Consider the following 22,638-nt stretch of genomic DNA (forward strand, 5'->3'; position numbering starts at 1 on the left):
CTTAAATGATCATTAATGAAAACATAATCTGTCTTGTCTGAGGTTCACTGGGAGACTGCACATCCCTACAGTGGGCTATTCTTCACAGCCTTCCTGTATAGCCTTTATGTGGATACAGATTTCTCTCTCCTACTCTAATTTCCTGTTCACTCCATAGCATAGCACCTATTAGTCACAGGAAGTTGGAAAGTATAAGACTCTACACTAGAGTACTCTGGGGCTTGCAAATAACCACAAAAAGGTTTTAGACCTTTGGATGTAATGGGCTGTAAAAGTAAAAGTTGTAATTTATTGTTTCTTCCAGTTACTGAAACCTAACAGCTAGTCCACCTTCTGTAACATTTGGTGATCAGCATATGTTTCTATCTAATAAGAATTCTGAATAAATAGTGGGTTTTCTGCTTTAAATGCATCATACTTCCATGTTATTGTGCAGCCTTTTTCTCAAAATTTTTGTGACATTCAGTTCAAAGCTGAAAATAACATAGCATATTTTTAATTGAAAACCAAAATGTTTTACAAGATTAAATCTGCCCATTAGCAGTAAAAAAATTCACAAATTGTCCCTGCTACTTCATGTTAAATCAGTGTAAAAATGAAAAATATTAATGTATAGGCATATGGATAGGTAGCAACACATATTGTAACAGTAACGGTTTATCTCACACAAATCACAGATAAATACCTTAGAGACATATGCAAGAGAAAGGAACTCAAGGAAACAGAAAAGTCAAATGCAAATCATATCTAAGTGGTTTGATATGATTTCAACAGATAATTTCTATCTGTGTTTCTAACTTCCGCTACAAAAAAACCCTTAATATGTATACATATATATGTGTGTGTATATATATATATATATATATTTATGTGAACACCACAGGAGGACATGGTTATTAAGGACACTGTCTGCCTTTCCCAGGTGGTGTTGTATACCCTGCAGGCAAATGATTGATCCGCTTAATAACATCCAGGAATCAGTTCTAAAAGGTGTTGCAAGGAAGTGGAATTTTTATGCTCAAGATATTTTTATCACCAAAAAAAGAAACACACTTTACATGTAAATTCAATAATTTATTGTTAGTATATTTTAAATTCTAATTGTCTACTTGAAGGATTATTATTAGTTAAGTTCCTATTATTACAAAAAAAAAAAAAAATACTATTGCAGGAGAACTTGAAATTTCCATAAACACGCTCCTAGTATTTACCAATTTTACTGTGTTAAGTTTGATTTTCCAGCACCTTCTGGATCCACAGGTTGGCTTTATACTGCAGATTGAGTACAGCTAGATATTAATGGGATTCATGTGGATCATTTATATCTCCTTATCTATGACTCACATAGGCTTTTTTTTATATGTCTGTTGACATGCTTGCAACTTTCTATTTGTTCACTGTTTTTCAAGTGTATGTTTCATCTGGATTTTCTATTTATAGTGCACTTCACATATGTTAGATACATGATCTTTGTTCTCTTTGTTGCCTGTAAAAATGATTTTGGTAGGTCCATATCTTCTTACCTGACCATTTGTGTGCTATTTATGGCTGTTGGGTCTCCATCATCAGCCTGTGTCCTTTCTCTTAACTTTGTATGCCTGCCCCTCTCTACACTGTATCCTCACTTTCAAGGTCTGTTTTTTCATAGCACTGCTATATTCCTCTATGCTATGTCATTCTGGTGGTCATAAATAGTCATTGAATAGCTACTTGTTACTAATACCCAAATGAAAAGTGTACCAACAAAGGATAAGTGAAAACAAAATGAAATGGGCCTAGTCATTTGGTCATTTTGGAAAATTCTGTTACAGCTCTCCCAGATACAACAAAGTTTAGCTTGGTGAAACAAGTTCTGACAAAGTAAACCTGACAAACCCCACTCTTGAAGCTATGCAAAGTTAGTACAAAGACCACTTAATAGCAATAGCAATATCTTACTCATTGGACTATAGATTCCATTCCATTCAGAGTATATCTAGTGACTTTTCTACCTTTTAGGTAAATTAGATGCTTTGTTGCTTAGGTCTGTGATGTCCAGATGCTGATGGGAGAGTCTCATATTTTAGTCAAAGGAAAGAAACAATGGTTGTGTGGAAGTGCTTCTGCCAGAAGTGGCAGCTGAAGGTATTCCTTTCAAGGATGAGTAATGTTTCCCTCATAGAAAGGCTAAGGTTGGAAAGGACATAGAGATCATACAGTTCCAACCCCCCTGCATGGGCAGGGACACCTCCCACTAGATCAGGTTGCTCAAGGCCCCATCCAGCTTGGCCTTGAACACTTCCAGAGAGAGGGCATTCTCAGCTTCTTTGGGTAACCTATTCTAGTGTCTCACCACACTCACAGGAAATATTTTTTTCCTAACCTCTAACTTCCTTTCAGGATATAATTCTAAATGGGTGATAAGAAACAAATGCTTAAAAGACAGTTGGGAGGGATGGAATTCCTTAGTAAAGTTGTCAAAGGCGTGCCATGAAATACAACTTTGAAGGTTTATAAGATTAAGAATTTTTACCACTCAATGATCTGCATGACAACTAGACCAGGAGAGGAGTGTATTTGTAGGTTTACTCACATGGATAAGTACTCACAAAAATAATTATCATAGTGATTAAAACCAAAAAATACTGTAATGGAAAAGGAAATTATATCTAATTCTCTGTCTTCCAGCATGGTGGCTTCATCACTCATTTTCTGTAGTTTTTCTCTTCATAAACTTTATAAAAGTTTGCTATTTTCTACAAGGTAGACAGATCTAGCAGAAAAGTGAGCAGTGTTCCTTTCTCTGACTCACAAATCTAGATGCTGTCTGAACTGCAGATGCATCTTTGAGTCACTGAAGCAGTACAGGATCAAGCTGAAATATCACTTATGTATTCTGATTCGCTAGGGTGGTCTAACAAGAGTTAATCAAAACAGCATCAGAATTTCTCCCTTGTATCAATATCTTTGTTTTTAAATGTGCAATGTAAGCACATGTGCAATGTAAGTCCCTGGATTCAATGCCTTTCTAAAAGCAAACATTGTGTAAATTTTATTAACTCAAACTTCAAGGCCAATGCAGTGAAGAAAGATTGTTCAAAATTCTCAAGTGCTGTAGCTACAAAATTGGTAGTAAGTTCTATCAAAGTGCCTTTGGTAGAAAACTTTAAACAATGTTTCTTGGCAGTGACATAGATAGGTCTGACTAGGATGGTTAATTAGCTTTTATTCATTTGGTTATTTATTTTTACTAAGCCTAAAAGTATTTAGTAGATATAATTCCCAGATGCTTACTGATTTCCAGAAAAGAAGCATCTGAAAACATAACTCAGGTTGACTACAAGAAAAACGGGGAAAAATAAAGGCTTTAAGATGGTTTATCAGTGCTTCCTTCTTAGTTAATGGAAACTTCTGTAGTAAAAAGATTGCTTTTCAATCTTCATGTGGAAATTAACTGATTCAAAAAAGTTTTCTATTTCAAGTTTTCTATTAAAGTTGCTAACACTTGCTCAAACATACTGAAATTGTCATGATTTCTCTGTTGCTACCAACTTAATGACTGGAAATATAGATAGAAAAGACTCTTGTTCAAACAATATTATTTTTAGACAGTTATTATGCTGTATTTTTTAGGATGATAAGCCAAATGGTTACACATGCTTCTAGCATTTGGCTTGTCATCCTAAAACCAATTTCAAATTACTCATTGAAAAGGGAGTAATTTATGAAGTTGTAATTGCATGAAAAAGGTCACTGTAAAATAAATAATAATATGACAAGGCATCTTCAGAAAAATGCTCATGAGTTGGTTTAAATTCAAACAACAGAAAATATTTTATATCCCTTCCGGTATAGATTAGGATACATAATCATAAAAGGCTAATACTGTTGATTTGTTAACTGTGCTGTTCTCAACAACATCCTTTCTTTACAGGGTAGCAAATAAAAAAAGAACTCTGCATTTCTATTAATTTTTTGTTGAAAGAAATGCCGTTTTTCCCCAAACAGCAAAAGTCAAACCACTTTTGACTCCTGTATCTATTCTGAAGCAAGATAACTCAGAATCAAGATTTGAGTCTTCTAAGACTTCAAATGCACATACATTTAACTTTTGTTTTTCCTTCTTTTTGTTTTCTCATAGAGTGCCAAAGAGGAGTCCTAATAGATTGTTATTCAGTTCAGCCCCTGAGCATCACCAGTTTTCATTCATAAAAAGCCTATTCTGTGGAGATAATTTCTGTTTTCAAGAAAAGCTTCTGCACATGTGGTAGGGGAGCTGAGGTAAGTGATATTTAAACTACATTGCTTATGGAATATGTCCATTAGTGTTATTGCTTGCATTAATTATTTTATAAAATTAAAATCAAACACAGAAGCTTTCACTAGCAATTTAACCTGAATAAGCTTAAAAATGGAACATGGATTAAAAAAAATAAATCCATTCTTCCGTATAATATTATTTTTCTCGACATGTTTGTAGAAGGTTTTGTCTTGAAAGTGTTTACCATTCCTTATAAATGTTGTAAAATAGTCATATAATAAGTACATCATATGATAAGCACACATTTAACCTGGATGCAGTGAATAGCTTTTTAGAAAGTAATGTCTCATTTTTAAGTATCTGATTAAATCTGGAAAACTCTTTAGACAAGGCTTGGAAAAAAAGTCAATACTGCACTTCTAACCTCCCGGGTATTTCGGTGTGGCTTGATCTAGTTCTAGAATACAGTGCACTTGCTAGAGCAATCTGAAATCACCAGCAGGTTCTCATGAAGGTAAACCTAAAAATCAAGGATGCTGACATTTAGTGACCTAATCCCTGTTAGGCAATCCGTCAATTTGTTCCCAAGTAATATGAAGTGGCTTGACTAACTCAGAGCATTTTTTGTATTAGAAATTTTGAATAAATACAAATCTGTATTAATGAAGCAAATGAATATCAGAAGTGGTGTGCTCATTAAGAGCCTATTGTGATATAAACCAGTGTGATATAGCAGCTGTAGGTATGAGTAATTTGAATCTGATATTCATTATCCAGATGAACGATGGATATTCACTTTATCATGAATACAACCACAGATGGAAATAAAATGGAATAAATGTCTGCAGTTATGTGTTAACTGGAGTGCTTCATCATTTAATAGCTGAATGACTTATGATCATGTAGTTCAGAGCACCTCTAATTAATTTTTCAGATGACTCTTTATTCTCAACCTCAAACTGTGGTTTATTAATAGGTCAACATAAAGAGCTTGCTCAAGTGTAATGTGTGGCTGTGCAAAAATATATGGAAGCACATAGTTCATTTTTTAATGTCAAATGTTTTGCCTGCCTGCCCAACTAATTGAGAATCATATGTGAAAACTAGAAAACCATTGTAATAATGAGACAGAGAGTGACCTCCCAACAGACATAATTGTGTGACAACTGATGAACTTGATATGAGTAAATTCACAGCGTCATTTTAAATATGACACAGTTTAACTAATTTTCCTGTTCCTGCCAATCTATTGTGATCACTAGAAATATAGAGAAGAGGTGTCAGGTGAATTTTACCTTGTTTTCTCTGTCCAAGACTTATTAGAGTCATAGATTTATTGAAAGATATTCCTTATATAAATAAGCATATTGACTCTGAGTGCATGGAAAGCAGGCATTCTGGCATCTAAAAGGTGTCTTTAATGTCCTTGAGAAGCAAAAGATGGTAGGTAGGAGGAGAGAAGAGGGAAGAGTTTTTTTCCCAATCTATAAATGGAAAATCACTCTCTCCTCTTGCCAAAGAACAGCAAAGATAAATTTAAACCATAATTTTGAAAATTTAAGTTGCAATAGATTTCTGTTTCTCAAAGTGATAACCATTTGTAGGTTGAATAATTATGTATACCATGTCAGATTCTGTTAGTTTTTAGGCTAGAGGCTTTGGTAGTCCAATTTGACAAATATGCCAGGATCATTTATGTAGATCTCCTTTCTACATAAATCTATATCAGGTGATAGAACTAATTTCTGGCTTGCCAGCTTTTATGCATGATGTTAACTTAATCTTCTTTTGCATTAGAGCAGGACTGAGTTTTGTGTCTGTTTCTTAAATCCATGTGGTCCATTCCTAAGAAATGTTGAAGTGTTAATTTATCGAAATTCTCATGTAAATAAATAGCAGAAATTACCAGTGGAATAGAAATCAAGCTAGATTTTTTCCCACTTCTATAAAAAAGGAAGACAATTTTGGCACCTTTATGCTTTAGCAGGACCTGGCTTATTTACTGATGAAGAATATGCCATCAAAAATTATCTTTCATATTTCATGCCCTCAGAATCTCAGTAAGTACAGAGTGTAAAATAAAACAAATCTAGGAAGAACACACATCTCCCCTGACTGTAATCCCTTGAATTTCCTCTCAGCTTTGAGGTCCAAGAATACTTTCATCCCTCCTTTTCCACAATGCACAAATTCTCTAGTATTTCCAATCTTCTGCCTATGATTGTTTCTCTTTTCTTTTCTGTGCTTACCTTTTGTTGCATTTCCAAGGAATAAGACTTATGTAGACAACTGTTAAATCAGAATAGCTGGTGCATGTCAAAGTTGGATTCTTCATTTTAAGTTAATCACTCAGATAAATGTAGAACAACATCACCAAAGCTTGCATAAACAAAAGAAATTTCTGATGCACATTTTTGAATAAGATATGTCAGTCTTTTTCATAGTATCTGTCTTTACCATGTGGACCTTGTCATAGTGATTACATTTAATAAATCTTTTCAGAACCACTCTTCCCTTCAAATTTGTCTGGAAAAATTTGGACTAGTTAGGAAAAACAGTTTCTAAAATGGGCTACGTAGGAGGGTTGTATATTGTTATTTTAGACCATCTGAAATTCTGACAGTTCTAACGGTGATGGACAAGAGCAAAAGTAGCAGTGATTTTCAAAAATAGAACTCTGCATTGTATTCCAAATGTGAACATTTCAATAAATTAACATATGAGAGAGTGGAAGGACCTGACATGAATTAGTCATTTTCTGCATATGTGGAATTTAACAATCCTTAAGTGGCTCATGCTGGATAAAAGAAAAACAGAAAAATGACCTTTATCTTTGTCACCACTGCAAATCATGTTGTTCCACTGTTCCAGTGATGCATAGAGGTGGAAATAACGGAGATGAGTACAATAGACTTTTCCATAGACTGAGTTTTCCAGGTCATTTAATTCTCTCTAGTGTCTTCAGAACCTTTCCAACAGAGCTAATGATAACAGATTGCCACATTATCCTGCTCGTGGTGACCTGTTTGGGTAGCTGCCAGAAATTCTACTCACTCAAAACTATATGTGAAAAAAGTGTTTACTGAATTCACTTCTAATGATTCTTATAATGTATTCAGGGCAAATAAAATAATGTATTGTATTATTGAGTACTTCATGTGTTAAGTAGTGGTTTGATTATTTCGAAAATTGATGTTTTAGCTCTGGGTTGCTGCTCTGATGCAGCTGGCTTTGAATTTTCCTTTCAGACTCTGTCCTTCTGCTCATTCACGTTCCATGGGGATAGTTCCCCCAACCAAAGTTGTTTTTTCAACATGTAGCAAAAAGCAAAAGCCAGCAAAAGCTATCCAGAATAACTCTGTCTAAAAAAGAAATAACTCTGACTCTGAAGGTGATGAATGCAGTAGCTTTTTCCTGGAAATTGTGATTGCTTTGGGTTGTATAAGCTCAGAAGTGTGGAGAGGAGAAAGCCACCGCTTGTACATATAGTGGCATTCAGTTTCACGTATTGATAATTCTAGATTTTACTCTAAATGTTTTTTTCTCTAGCTTTAACTATCTTTCTGAAAAACAAGAAGCTTGAATGACAGTTCATCATGTGATTTCTGCCATGAAAAAATGAGCTTGTGCTTAATTAATGAGTTTAATTCAATAAATTTATAGAAATCTGCTCAATGGCTACTTGAATATTCAGTGTTTCTCCATTCAAATCAGAACAAAATAATTTTCATAGAATCAGAGAAGGGTTAGGGCCGGAAAGGACCTTAAAGATCACGGAATCACAGAATCAGCCAGGTGGGAAAGGACCTCTGAGACCATCAAGGCCAACCCTTGATCCAGTACCACTGTGTTTTCCAGACCATGGCACTGAGTGCCACATCCAAGCTCTTCTGAAAAACCTCCAGGGATGGAGAATCCACCACCTCCCTGGGCAGCTCATTGCAATGCCTGATCACCCTCTCTGTAAAGAATTTCTTCCTAATATCTAACCTAAACCTCCCTTGGAAGAGCTTAAGTCCATGCCCTCTTGTCTTTCTGAGAGTTGCCAGGAAGAAGAGACCGACCCCCCCCGGCTGCAACCTCCTTTCAGGGAGTTGTAGAGAGTGATGAGGTCTCCTCTGAGCCTCCTCTTCTCCAGACTGAACACCCCCCGCTCCCTCAGCCTCTCCTCATAGGATCTGTGCTGGAGTCCCTTCACCAGCCTAGTTGCCCTCCTTTGGACCTGCTCCAGGACCTCGATATCCTTCCTGAACTGAGGGGCCCAGAACTGGACACAGGACTCGAGGTGTGGCCTCACCAGCGCTGAGTACAGGGGCAGAATCCCTTCCTTGGACCTGCTGGCCACACTGTTCCTGATACAGGCCAGGGTGCCATTGGCCTTCTTGGCTACCTGGGCACACTGTTGGCTCATGTTCAGCTTCCTGTCAATCCAGAGTCCCAGGTCCCTTTCTGCCTGGCTGCTCTCAGCCACTCTGTGCCCAGCCTGGAGCTCCCCATGGGGTTGTTGTGGCCAAAGTGCAGGACCCGGCACTTGGCCTTGTTGAACCTCATCCCGTTGGAATCAGCCCAACTCTCCAGTCTGTCCAGGTCCCTCTGCAGAGCCCTCCTGCCTTCCAGCTGATCCACACTCCCCCCCAACTTAGTGTCATCTGCAAATTTGCTGATGATGGACTCAATCCCCTCATCTCAGTCATCAATGGAGATATTAAACAGAACTGGGCCCAGCACTGATCTCTGGGGGACATCACTGGTGAGCAGCCGCCAATTGGATCAGCACCATTCAGCACCACTCTCTGGTCGCCTCCAGCCAGTTCCTAACCCAGCACAGAGTGCTCCTGTCTGAGCCCTGGGCTGACAGCTTTTCCAGGAGAATGCTGTGGGAGACAGTGTCAAAGGTTTTGCTGAAATCCAGGTAGACTCCATCCACAGCCTTCCCCTCATCCACCAGGAGCGTAAAAGGAGATCAGGTTGGTCAGACAGGACCTGCCCTTCCCAGGACCTACTGGCTGGGTCTGATCCCCTGTCCTGTAGGTGCTGTGTGATTGCCCCCAGGATGATCTGCTCTGTAACCTTGCCAGGCACTGACGTCAGGGTGACATGTCTTTGGTTCTCCTTTCATCCCTTTTTGTGGATTGGAGTGACATTCACCAACTCTCAATCATCTGGGACCTCTCCAGTGAGCCAGGACTGATGGAGAGCAGCTTGGAGAGTTCTTCCGCCAGATCCCTCATCACCCTGGGGTGGATCCCATCTGATCCCATAGAGTTGTGAGGATCCAAACGGCTCAGCAGGTTGCCAACTGTTCCCTCCTGGATTACAGGGGGGCTACTCAGCTTCTTGTTTCTCTCTACAAGCCCCAGAAGCCAGCTGTCCTCAGGACAACCTGTCTTACTGTTGAAAACTGAGCTAAAAAAAGGTGTTAAATACCTCAGCCTTTCCCTCATCTTTGGTAACTATGTTTCCCCCCATGTCCCACAAAGAATGGAAGTTTTCTCTGCCCCTCCTTTTGCTGCTGATGTATCTGTAGAAGGACTTTTTGTTACCCTTAACAGAAGTGGCAAAGTTAAGTTCAAACTGTGCCTTTGTCTCTCTCATTTTCTTTCTACATGACCTAACTATATTCCTAAACTCTTCCTGAGTAGCCAGCCCTTTTTTCCATAGCCTGTAAGCTCTCTTTTCCCCTAATTTCCTTCAAAATTTCCCTGTTCAGACAGAGCAGCTGTCTTCCCCTCTGGTTTGCCTTTCAGCACACAGGGACAATCTGCTCCTCTGCATTTAAGGTTTGCTTCTTGAAGCAAAGGGCTCCTTCTGGACCCCTTTGTTTTCAAGGGCTGTTTCCCCGGGTACACTCTGAATCAGTCTTCTGAATGGGCCAAAATCTGCCCTCCAGAAGCCCAGCATAGAGGTTTTATTGTTGTCCCTCCTTGCATCCCCAAGTATTGAAAACTCTATTATTTCATGGTTACTGTGCCCCAGAAGGCTTCTGACCACTACATCTCCCACCAATCACTCTCTGTTTGTGAACAGGTCTGGCAGGGATCCATCCCTGGTTGGCTCATTTACCAGCTGGAGTAGGAAATTATCCTCTATGCAATCTCTTAGACTGCTTCTTCTCTCCTGTGTGGAGTTCCCAGCAGATATCTGTTAGGCTAAAGTCAACCACAAGAACAAGGGCTGATGATTTTGAGACATCTGCCAGCTGCTCGTAAAATAATTCACCACTCTCATCATCCTGGTTGGGTGGTCTATAACAGACTCTCACCAGGATATCAGCCTTGTTGGCCTTTTGCCTGATTTTGACGCACAGGCACTCAACCTTATAATTATTGACCTCGAGTTCTATAGAGGCAAGAGACTCTTTAACATATAGAGCCACCCCTCCACCTCTCCTACCTTGCTACCTTGTCTGTCCCTTCTGAAGAGCTTGTAGCCATCCATGGCAGCACTCCAGTCATCCCGCTAAGTTTCCATGATAGCAACTACATCATAGCTGTCCTGCTGCATGATGGCTTCCAGTTCCTCTTGTTTGTTTCCCATGCTGCATGCATGCCCTTTATTCTGAACTATAAATACTAGAGTTGGAAACGCCATACAATCTATTTGTGATATGAATGCTCTAATAAGAAAAGTTTTTTAAAGAGTCTATTTTACACATGAAGGGCTCAAATTTCAATATTACGTAAGGAGTTATACCTACTTGATGTGAAGTGAGGCAGTTCAGAAGATGCATTTCTAGCAGCTGAATCATCTCTCAAGTGACAACTCCCTTCTCAAAGTGAGGAGAGCAACACAGACTGGGGAATCATGAGAGTTATCACAGTTAATTTCATTATACTAATTCAAAAAGGAAGTTTATAAGGTTTCAGACTTGTATGCCTGATTGCTTGCTACCAATGGACATGCCTGTATACTAGGAAGATTAATGTTTTCAAGGCCTGAAATGGCTATAGTGATTCACCTCTTTCCTATGTGTTTGCAATAGACATAACTAGAATAGCAGGGGGGTTAGACCTTGAACCCATTTACTTTAAGACTTCTATTTTGTCGAATCAAGTTATGTACTTTGAATTTTGTGATGAACTTTCCTATTTTACTGCTGCATAGGTCTGCAAAGGTTAAAATGTTATAAGATTAAGACATTGTGTTAAGATTTTTTTTTTAAATCTTCATATTAGTTTTTGAAGTTCTATTTACTATTCTATTTATTGAAGTTCCAAAGTATCCAAATATTAATATCATTTTCATTCTTATTAAGCACATAGCTTGATAGATTAAATTGTGATGTATATGTTTACAGTTCACTACAGACTAATTAAAATCTAATGTCTAACATATTAATAGTGGTTCACTGCCTTGTGTTATCGCAGAACAGGGAAAACAGAAATACTATTTTAAGGAATTGCATGTATTCAGGTTACAGATCTGCTATAAATCTGTCCCTACAATAAGCCATTTTTTATGAAGCTCAATGTGACCTAAAGAGGACAAGATTTTGTCCTGTGATAGTTACTTCAGCTCAGTCAATGAAGCCCAACCAATGAAAAGTCACTGCAATATGTGTGGTTCAATTCTCTTCCAGCTACACTCTCTTCTCTATAGCAGATCTACAGATTGCTAGGAATTCTGGAAAAGCTCTTTTGTTTTGACATTTTTGTTTCCTTTTGCTTTGTGGCTAAACCAGTATGCTAGATGTGAGTGAAATTTCAAGACAGGAAGTCGTGCGCTTTTTGTGGCAGCTTGCTGTAAGATTTGCTATCACGCTAGTCACTTTTCAGGTGTTGTATAACTATTACCATTGTATATGGAATTAAGATATTTGGGTTGTAGAAATTCCTGAGCTGGAGGCAGTTTGGGAGAATACCTTTTTTGTTTGTTTGTTTGTTTGTTTTTCTTTCTTTTTGTTTTTTTCAGGTAGACTGAAATTGAAAATAAAAAGACATTGAGAGTCTTGTGCAGGTTTATCATTATACAGTTTACACAGGCACAGCAGTTCAGAATAACTAACTTCATGTAAGCCGTATCTGTTTTTGTATTACATTCATATACCTTTCAAGTTTTCAGAGGCAACTGCAAAACATATATTTCTAATCAGGTTTTTTGTTTGTTTGTTTTATACCTGTAGACCTGAAATAATGCGATATAATACTATAAAAATGCTTATACCATGCTACTTTTTGCATGACTAGAAGAAGAGATTAAGAGCTGTCAACACACTGATTTTGTCTCGGGTTTTTGAACTTGAATACATATTCATAGCTCAAATCTTTCAAATAACCACATGACATAAAATTAGATTTGTCTGCATAACATGCAGATTTTTTAAGGGTTCTAGGCTGCAAATAGCACAGCAAAATTCTTCTTTAAATGGTTACTTTTCTGGTCTGTAAACTGGAGGAGAGGTCTTGACAAATAACAGATTTCTGAGTTTTGGAGTGCTTTTAAAAAAATAGTAGAAAATCCAAGGCCTCACATAAAAAACCTAAAACATTTCCAAGTATAACAGAGATGCCATTAAACATCCGTAGTATGCAGCACAACTCTTTTATCAGTAGTTTCAGGGAAAAAATAACTAAATCTGCTTTGACAGGATGAGAACCAAAGCTCAGTATTACTTGTTTTCATTGTACTAATTATTGGTGTTTATTTGGTACAGCAGGAGTATTTCTCCTCTTTAAAGTCCTCAGAATGAAAGCTATTTTCATCTTTTAATTCACATATGCAGTGGGATTTCTAAAGAAGTTTTTTAATTAATTTTTTTTCAAATTCATATAAACATTGTTATTATTTTAATATAATACTTGGCACTGAGAGAAATGAGATGCAAAATTTTTAGTGACAAGTTTGTCATTGACACCTGACACAGGCAATTTTAAGAGTCAACCATCTTGTTAGTTAATAACTTTGGCAGCCACATATAACTGGCTCTGAACTTGGTTTTCATGTCTTTTTGTGGGAAAGCATGGGGGCTTTTTGAAAATGTAGACTTTATTGATTTTGCCACTGTAAAATCACTTCTTTTAAGTGATGTTTGCTTGGATTTTCTATCACATGAAATTAAGTAGATAACTACTAAATCTAGTAAACTTCACTAGCTTAGTAGAAAAAAGCAAAGTTCATAGAATCATAATAGTGGGATACAAAATGGACCTTGGGCAGTCTTCAGTCCAATCACCTGTTCATGGCAAGTCAGCTTTTTGGTCTGACCAGTCTGCTGAGATCTTCTTCCAGTTGGGTCTTGAAGTCATCCAAGGATGAAGACAGTAAAACCTCTCTAAGCTTATGACTGCCTGACAGTTCTAATGGTGAAAAAGCTTCGTATTATATTCAGGTTGAAACTCTCTCATTTCGATTTCTACCTGTTCTCACTCATCATTGCAACTTTTACTGCTGTGAAGACCCTGGTTTTGTCTCCTCAATGACCTTCCCACAGGCACTGGGGGCTGCTGTTAGCTCTTCTTAAAGCCGTCTTTTCTCCAGACTGAACAAGCACACCTCATCAGACTATTCTCACGGAGCAAGTGCTCCAGCCCCTATCATCTCAGTGGCCTCCATTGTATTCCTTCCCATTTTTTTTCCATCTTTCCTGTACTGAGTGGCCCCAAACCAAATGCAGTATTATAAACATGGAAGTTCTTAGCGAAGTTGAAAATAAGGCATTCTTTATCTTCATAAGACAAGATTGAGGAACATGACTAAATTGACTGTTTTTTCTGATTTAATACCATCTTTTCTTTACAGTAGCATGAATCAGACACTTGATGATATACCATTAGCAAAATTTGGCCTTCAGATACATGTAGGAATGAGACACTGGCAGAAAACCCCCAGAAGAGAATCTAAGTAAAGCAATATTAGTTTATAAATGAACAATTTGTTCCCTGAAGACAAGCCCAACAGAGCATCTGAAATGTCTGGCAACCTCACGGCAAGAGGGAAACAAATGACTTAGTATAAAAATACGTGAAGATAAAGTGAAAACAAAGCTGGACAGCTTTGCCAGTCAAATAATATCCCAAACCACATAACAAATGGAAAGCACAGCACATACTGCAACCTTTTAACTCACTAGAATAGAGAATAATGTGGGGACCATAGTGAAAATAAAAGCACGAGGCCCCCCTCTTGCTTAGACAGATGTTGTAGCAGAAGAGCTGCAAGGGGACAACATCGTGTGCATCTCTCTTTTTAAAACAGCTGAGTAAAGCCCAGAGCATAGATGGAGGTAAAATAACTGTTGCCTAAGTAACCATCTTGAAAATACAGGGAATATAAGGTATTGTATGAGAATCAGGTTGGACCGTTATGAAGTAGGTTTGAATTTCCACTTCTGCCTTTAAGTATGGAATATATAATTCAGCATCAGAACAATAAGAGATATTTAAACATTGGGTTTTGTAATTTTAATTTTTCCTTTCATAGAAAGGAAAACAAACATATGTCATTATCCTTCTGAGTTTCTACCAAGCATCAGCATTATTAAAACTCCAATATGTAGATCATAATTTCTACAAGAGATTTGTTTGTGAAAATAAAATAAGAATAAGAATTCAACTGGGGATGAAGAATGGCTCAATTTTAAAATCAAATGCTTTTCTTTAATATTTTATGTTTGTATGAAATCTACCGATATTTTTTTTTTATATATAGGTTTTCATGGTAAAACAAATAAAATCTTAGTAATTCTTAAGATGTCTGTATAAATAACTATGAAATGTTCCTGTTTGAAACCATGGTAATTGTCATACATAAGTAATCAGTCATGTTACTAAATATAAAAATAATTTGGGTGATGAAAAAGAAATGTATGTTTTTCTCACATAGTGCATTCATTTTCCATAACAAATTGATGCCCAGATAAATTCAGTCTTCCAGACAAATGAATGTTCAGTTACACAAGAATTTGGAACTTGCACATTAAAATAAATGCCACTGTACTGATCTTAGCAACTGAATTAACAGATGCATATGAAGCAGTGTTTATTTAGCTGATAATATATACATTGTAAGTTGTATGTAGTTAAAACGTTTCTTTTTTTTACAAGTGAGTGTGCATTTTCAGTTCTAGTTGTACCAGATTAGAAATGCATGCATGAATAAGAGATCATGATTTATTTATTTATCTATCCTTAACTTTACCCTTGTCATTTGTGAAACAGCCAGTCCAAGCTACTAATTTTTAAAAAGATAAACTAAAAAAAGAAATCACTCTTCTTCCATGTACTTTACTCCAGGCCTAAGGCACATTGGCTTTGAGACTCATTGCTGAGTGTCTGTTTGTAGCCAGTGAAAAGAAATAAAAGAACATAATTCAGTTCAACCAATATCTAAATCATCCTCAGGGTGTCTGTCAATTAAAAGACTTGGGATGCCTACTTAGGATGACTTGGCCCAGTATTACATGTTAAACTTAATTTGGTGACACACTATAGTCATCTTACAGAAGTCATCTTGTTCTTTTTTTTCAAAATAGGGTATGCAGACAAGGTATAACAGGATTTTATATTTTAACTCTGTAAACCTTATCAAATACAACCTATGTTTACTGTGAAACACTATTTTCTAGAGTATATTCTGTTTGTATTCAGCCCATATCATATAGCTCTCTTATTATCAAATGCTGAGGAAATTACATCCTTATAATTAGCAAAATAGAACTTCAAATTTCATATTATAAGAACATTTTTTCATCATCTGGCTCATCACAATGACAGTGAGTCAATTCTGGTATTCTCAGACTGCCATGGTCTTTTTGTTCTCCTTGCTTTGAAAATCTATTGGTAATACCTGCTTACTGTTTAATCTTTTGGTTTTACCCTCCAAAACAAAGAAGATCTGAGAAAGTGACTGAGCAGATGGGTTTGATGGAAGGGTCTGAGCCTGCTGAAATTGAGGGGGGGGTGAAACTAACACTATAGTAAAGAAGTAAGAACCAGCTCATATTGATTCAATTGTTACAAGATTTCTTACAGCCACACAGGAAAAGCCTAAAAGTCTGTTCTGTAAATGTTTTGACTTAGTCAGTCTTGAACATCTATGTATATAAAATCATTGCTTTAAGAACAAAGTAGGCTGCTGGGAATTATGCTGCTTACAATAAGATAGAGAATTCATTATAGTGTATTTACCTTGTGATAACCAATTTGCATTTGTTTATCTTTCCTCTAATTTCTGTGTTCTTTATTCAGTTCAACTAGAGTGATTACCAATATTTGAATAAATGACAGATCTACTACATCCTGTGAAAAAAATAATTCCTTTAAATTATTGTGTTAATCAAATGTATTTACTCTGGAATCGAATTGGTCTTTCACATCTTTGAAATTTCAGCTGTGAGAGAGCATTTTATTTATTTTTTAATTTCTTTGTTGGCAATTTTTTTTTTTTTTTTACATTGGAAAAGAAACTGGATGTAGCTCAAGAATAGAGCAATAAATATGTAGCCAATGTTTTCTTAATAATAATTACAAAAAAAAAAATTCCTGAATTTGAATCATTATATTCTTTATTTAGTAGGTGTTGATAGTGCATTTGACAAGGGTTTTGGAGAGTCAGACCCAATGAGAAATCACATAAAGTTAATTATACAGCTACTTACCTACATTTGAAATCTAAATCCATATGTTTTCAAAGGAAGATTTTAGTTTTATTAAACTGAAACAAACAAACAAAAAAAAACCCCAAAACCCTACAACAGATAATAGATAGATGGTCAGCTCTACTGGATAAGTGAAAAAGAACTTTTGTACATTTTCATGTCTTGGTTTGCAGAAATTATTGCCTTACAGCTGACTTTAGAATAATTATGTGACTAATATCCACTATTATTAATTAATGTTTTATTTCATATGATTCTATTTTTAATTATAAAACTGTAATAGGTTAATGTTACGAAGAGCACTGAAGAGCAAGTAATGGATCCAGAATTTTCTATAATAGCAGAGTTATGTAAAAGCATTTAATTTGACAGTGTTTGGAATAGCAAATGTTTATAAGCTTTATTTAGGTTCAACATTCTTTTCCTTTAGAATGTGGTCTAAAGTCTGGTTTAGATACATCAGAGTAAAAGAAAGGAAATTCTGGGGAAATGAATGCCAAGGGACCGGTGTAAAACAACATTAAGTTTTGATTTGGTATCAGTTAAATTTCATCAGAAGATGCAATCATGATCAGAAAAAGAGAGCAAGAGCTTGCATTCCACATGATGAATTTCTCATTGTTTCTGAATTAATTTTTGGTATGATTTTTTATACTATCCCCTGATCTATAAAGTAGTTCACCAATTTTTTTTAAGTTTTCTTTTAAAGATAATTACACTTGAATTTTATTTTTTTTTAATTTTTTAAAAATTTTATTATTATCCCTTATAATGCTAAAATTACTTTTCCACTGAATTTCTACTTAACCATGGATCAAGTTTCACTTAGGTTTCTTATTTAATGTTTCCTTTTCTTCTCTTTAGTTTTAATTTTAGACCATTGCTATTTTGCTTCTCCACTCGTCTGCACTTTAAAAACCACTCAGGATCAGAGTTTTTTCCAATCCAGAACACATATATGACTCAATAATAGGACTTATGTTATTCACCATTGATGAAATGCAATGGTGCCTCATTTAGGACCCTAACTAGGGACAAAATTTGACATTTCCACAGACTATTTGAATGCCCTCTGTACAACATGAAGAGCACAGTCTCTGCCATGAATGTGTTAGCTAAAGTAACAGGACAGAAACTGCCAGAGAGCCACAGAGCTGTGGCTATTTTCTTCTTATGTAACACAGGAAAGGACTTATCTTCATAATTTTGATGGTATTAAAAGTCTGGAGAGTCTTGCATTGAGTTTACACTGATTAGTTTTTTAGTTCAGAAAACAAAATATATGCCTGAGTTCACAAGCAAGGTTACTCCTAAGGAACTGTTCCTCCAGTCCTTTTCCCTTGCTAGATTAATCAATATTCTAACTTCATGTACTAGAATAATTCGTATCTTGATTTGTCATTTGTCTTAGAAGAGTTTCAAGGTAAAATTTTCCAGATATCAATTTATGAGGGTGAAAAAGGGAATTCAGTATCCCATGTTAGTTGTATTCAATAGATTTCCATTTCCTGTAATACAACCAGTGCTGACCAACTGTGTAACCCCTGCAACAAGAGACTGTCTACCCTGGAATGCATGCCCATTATTGATTATTGTGAGTGAGAAGTAAAACTGATATGTATTTCTTGGTATTTCTCTCCACAGCTGAGGTAGAGATGCAATATGCATCTCTTCTGGGAGTCTTCTTTTTAACAGTCTTTAATTAAAAAATCATGATGCTTTTATTTAAGAAGTTCTAGTATGGAGAGCCTCATGACCATTTCTTGGAATATATTTTTATCTAGATTTAATATAGTTTTCCAGTTGTTTAGGATTGGTAGAATAGAAGATCTTCAGATAGATTAAGCTTTTAATTAAGGTAAGAACTCTGTTTAGTTTAAAAATTAAATATCTTGTAATTCAAGTTTCTTGTTTGCAAAGGTTAAAAAAATTACTGTGCTGCATTTACACTCAGAAACCAGAATTGTGTTGTGAGACAATAAAACTTTATTTATTTTATTTAATATTATTTTATAATATTTATTTTATTTTACTGTATTCTGTTTTTTATTATTTTATTTTTATTTCACTTATTTTCACTGCTGTTTGAACAAAGAGAATGTGCTCATGGTACCTGAGGTGTCATTTCTTTATAACTATTACAGTCTGTGTGATATCTCAGCAAAGATTTCTGTTTATAGGTGCCTTAGGTATATGCAACATAGGTAGGCTGATCTGTGTCTGTGGAAACTTCCTTCTTGCCACCCACCGTCTTTGAGGGTTTTTTTATTACTTCTTTATATACATACTATGCCATCTCCTCATTTCAACCCCAATTACAAATGGACATTTCAGAACACTACCAGAGCTATATCCGAAGGGTGACACAAAGCAGCCTTTTATTTTCAATGGCTTTCAATGTGAAGAATTAAATCTGATTAAGGTACTGTATGTGCTTTTTGAATGTCCCTATTTTTTATTAGGACTGGATATGTATTGCTCAGCAGAAACATCAGAGTGAAATTCATAGTGCGTCCTGGTGTTGCATATTGTCAGTTAGTCAGTATTATAAATTATGAAAATCCTGAGAAATAAAGTTTCTTGCAATTGTTTCTTGTCTATTTGGAGTATCTTGCTTGAACTTTTTTAGTATTACATTGTATTTTTTCCTGAAGACTGGAGTTGTTCTTTTCTGTTTCTGTTAAACTCTTTTGTCCACCTAAGACAAACTTACATGGGCTGCTTGGAATATTCCACCCTACAAAATCACTTTTGATTCTTTATTGGACATAAGTGCTGGTATCATTTAACCTCTATAGTGAAGATACAACCAAAGATGATTACAGTAGCAAATATTCCACTGCATATATTTTAATTATTGATAAATAGATGTCTACATTGGGTCCCCTGCAGCTATCAATATTATATGTTTTAGTGAAGCTATCAGCTGGACAGCTTCAAAGCATCAGAATACCAGGTACAGGCATGAGAGCACTGCAGGGAATTTCAAAAGAAGAGATTCACAGCAGGAATCTATTGATAACCTCTTTCTCAATCCACTTTTTACTACCTTAGAGGTGACTGTTCGACAAGGACACCTTCCTGCACTGCAGATTCACATGTGCACTGGGACTGTGGCTTCACCTTAACTCCTTACCAAAATAAAATTTTGTGAAACTAATGTAATAAAAGTGCAGAAATCTAATTGTTAAAACAAGACTTTGGGATTGCATAGAGTTGTCCCTTACATACAAATTAGGAGTAGTAAACACTGTGTTGTTAATATATTGTTCCATAGGGATTACATAATTATGCTGTAAAAATCTCATAGAGTCTAAAATCCATGCTATGAGATATATGTATTTTCCATATATATTTATATATACACACACATATATGCATGGTATTCTTTCACAAATCTTTGTATTAAAATGTGATTATTCAGTGCCATTCCCCTAGAGATCATCATCCATGTAACAGACTCAATACATTTTGTATGTTTTTTTTTCTTTTTGGAGTAGGAGTATATAAATAGAAACTAGAATAGTAATTCATAGGGACTCTGTCTTAAAAATTTGATTCTTCAATAGGCATTTCATTTTACCCCACTTTTATTTTTCTTTCAAGGTTATGCTTTCATAACCTTTTGGGACAGGTTTTCCCAGTGGCATTTTTCTAAAAGAAGGAGTGTACATAGCTAAAGTGAGTGTATGAATAGTCCTAGCTCAAGAGGAAGAAAAATGTCCAGAGCAAGGAGTTCAGAGCAAGATATTAGAAGCAACATAGCATATGATGCTTTCCATGGGAAAAGTTTCTTCCTTGAGGTGACACAGGACAAACGAGTATGGACCACAGGTAAATTGGTAATGTTTCATGTCTGTATTGAGTTCACAAATAACTTGGAGACCCTACGATTGATTCATAACTGGACTCATAAATTACAACATCTTGAAATTACCAATGCCTTTTGGATAATTAGTCAAGAACTCCAAATGTCTTGCTATTGTGGTTATCTTGACAAGTGCAAATAATTCCTAATATGATGTAAAAAACTTATAACTTATACAGTGCAAGTATTTCCTATTACTTACAGAAAATTAATAAGAGCCATTATGTTAAGTAGAATTAATGAGGAGGATTTGTTTATCTCTTCTCCTGATTTATGCTAATACGAGTGCATCTGTAATTTGAATTAGACTGTCTAATGCTGTTTTGGCTAGGATTAAAATTTCTCAGAGGCTTTGCATTCTCACATGGTTACCACTTCGGTTCAGCTATTTCCCTGCTGGTAATTTTAGTCTCGATGTTAACACTAATTGCAGAAACTAAATAGTTCATTTTAATCTTTAATAAGTTTACATTTTTCAAATTGATTCTTGGACTGTGCACTCTAGTTTGTCATTCCAATTTAAAGTCTTAGCATCTCAAAATAGGAATATGAAATTAAGCTTTTTCTATTGTCTTAGAAGATTGAACAACTATTGATATCAGAAAACATAATGTACTTTTTTTACTTTCAACACAATTAACACTCATAATTATAAATTCCTCGTATCGGGCTCTATCAATACTGACATTGACTGATCTTGGCAAACACCACGAGCACACAAAGTCCAAAGTAGTTTTGTAAATGTCAGTGTATGACATCACCATGGGGAGTTGGTATCGTTCTCTACTGACAGAGTGGAAACTGTAATTAGAAATGAATGACAAGGTGCTTTTCATCTTTGATGAGAAAAGATTTTTGTGTCAAAATACCTCACTGCAGGAACACCTTTTCTCTAAGCATTTCTTTTTCTCAACACATTTTGTAAAATAATAACAGGGGTGGAGGGGAGAACAACACTATTGCACAGTGTTGCTAAGTGACAAAATAGCAGATGTTTTGCATTTCCAGATAACAAATGTTTGAATGCTATCCTATTGTGCACTTGACAGATACCATTTGGAGAAAAACAGTATATTAACTACTTGAAAAAAGAAAAAAAAAAAGTAAAATCAAGGGTATTAAATTTTTTGAGACCCTATTTAGGAAACATTTTAAAATTACTTGACACAAGTTAATTAGCTAGTTCAGTAATGTTTTTTAATGATTTAGTTACATGATAAATAACCATTTTAGGAAGATAAAGAACCTGAGTTATGTTTTCTTGTTTTCTTTAAATAGCAGAACACCTACCAGTTCAGTCAGTGGAAGTGGGACCAAACGACATTATGAATTTAGGGTGTTTAATAGTTGGCCTAGTAAATGTATTGATAAGGATTATAAAAACAATATTTAAACAAATAACGGTGGTTTTGCTAATTTAAAATAAACATGGTCTTTGAAGCACTAGATAAACACTGCAAAATGGCATAATCTGAAATTATGTAGGAAAGTACGCTATATCTTGATAGACAATCAATGCCCTAAATTTTTCTAAGTCCTGTAGATTTGCAAAAAATCTTGATTAGTTTGTTAAAGCCTGGAGAACACTCACTCTTCATAGCAAATATACACATTAAAAAATTAGATAATATATAGGTTACAACTTGAGCTTTCAGGTTTGCAGTTTATTTCTCCTGCCATTTACTTAAAATTTATAATTAGATAAATGCACAGAAAGCAGATTGGTTCTTCCCTGCCCCTTGAGATTTCTTCAGTTTAATGCCAGTGCAATTTTTTACATTGCTGGGAGTAATAAATGGTGAATTTGCAGTCTTGGAAACCTTTTTTTCTAGATGATTGTCACTTACTTGCTTTTTCTGCTAGACTCCGAGGGTCATTCTCCTTTCACTGAAAATCCATAAATTTCAGAAAAAAACATGAAATTTACTTCGTCAT

The 22,638-nt window shown here is 35.7% G+C and overlaps 1 protein-coding gene across 2 annotated transcripts in view; it reads left to right on the forward strand.

Moving 5' to 3' along the window:
- Positions 1–22,638, forward strand: part of CNTN5 (contactin 5) — a 590,995-nt gene that overhangs the window by 176,386 nt on the left and 391,971 nt on the right. For both annotated transcript variants that reach the window (XM_071734290.1, XM_071734300.1), the window contains exon 2: positions 4,121–4,260. The gene's annotated coding sequence lies outside the window, so the exon portion shown is untranslated. The remainder of the gene's footprint in view (positions 1–4,120; positions 4,261–22,638) is intronic.

This window comes from Heliangelus exortis, chromosome 1 (assembly GCF_036169615.1).
Source record: "Heliangelus exortis chromosome 1, bHelExo1.hap1, whole genome shotgun sequence".
Classification (NCBI taxonomy): Eukaryota; Metazoa; Chordata; class Aves; order Apodiformes; family Trochilidae; genus Heliangelus; species Heliangelus exortis.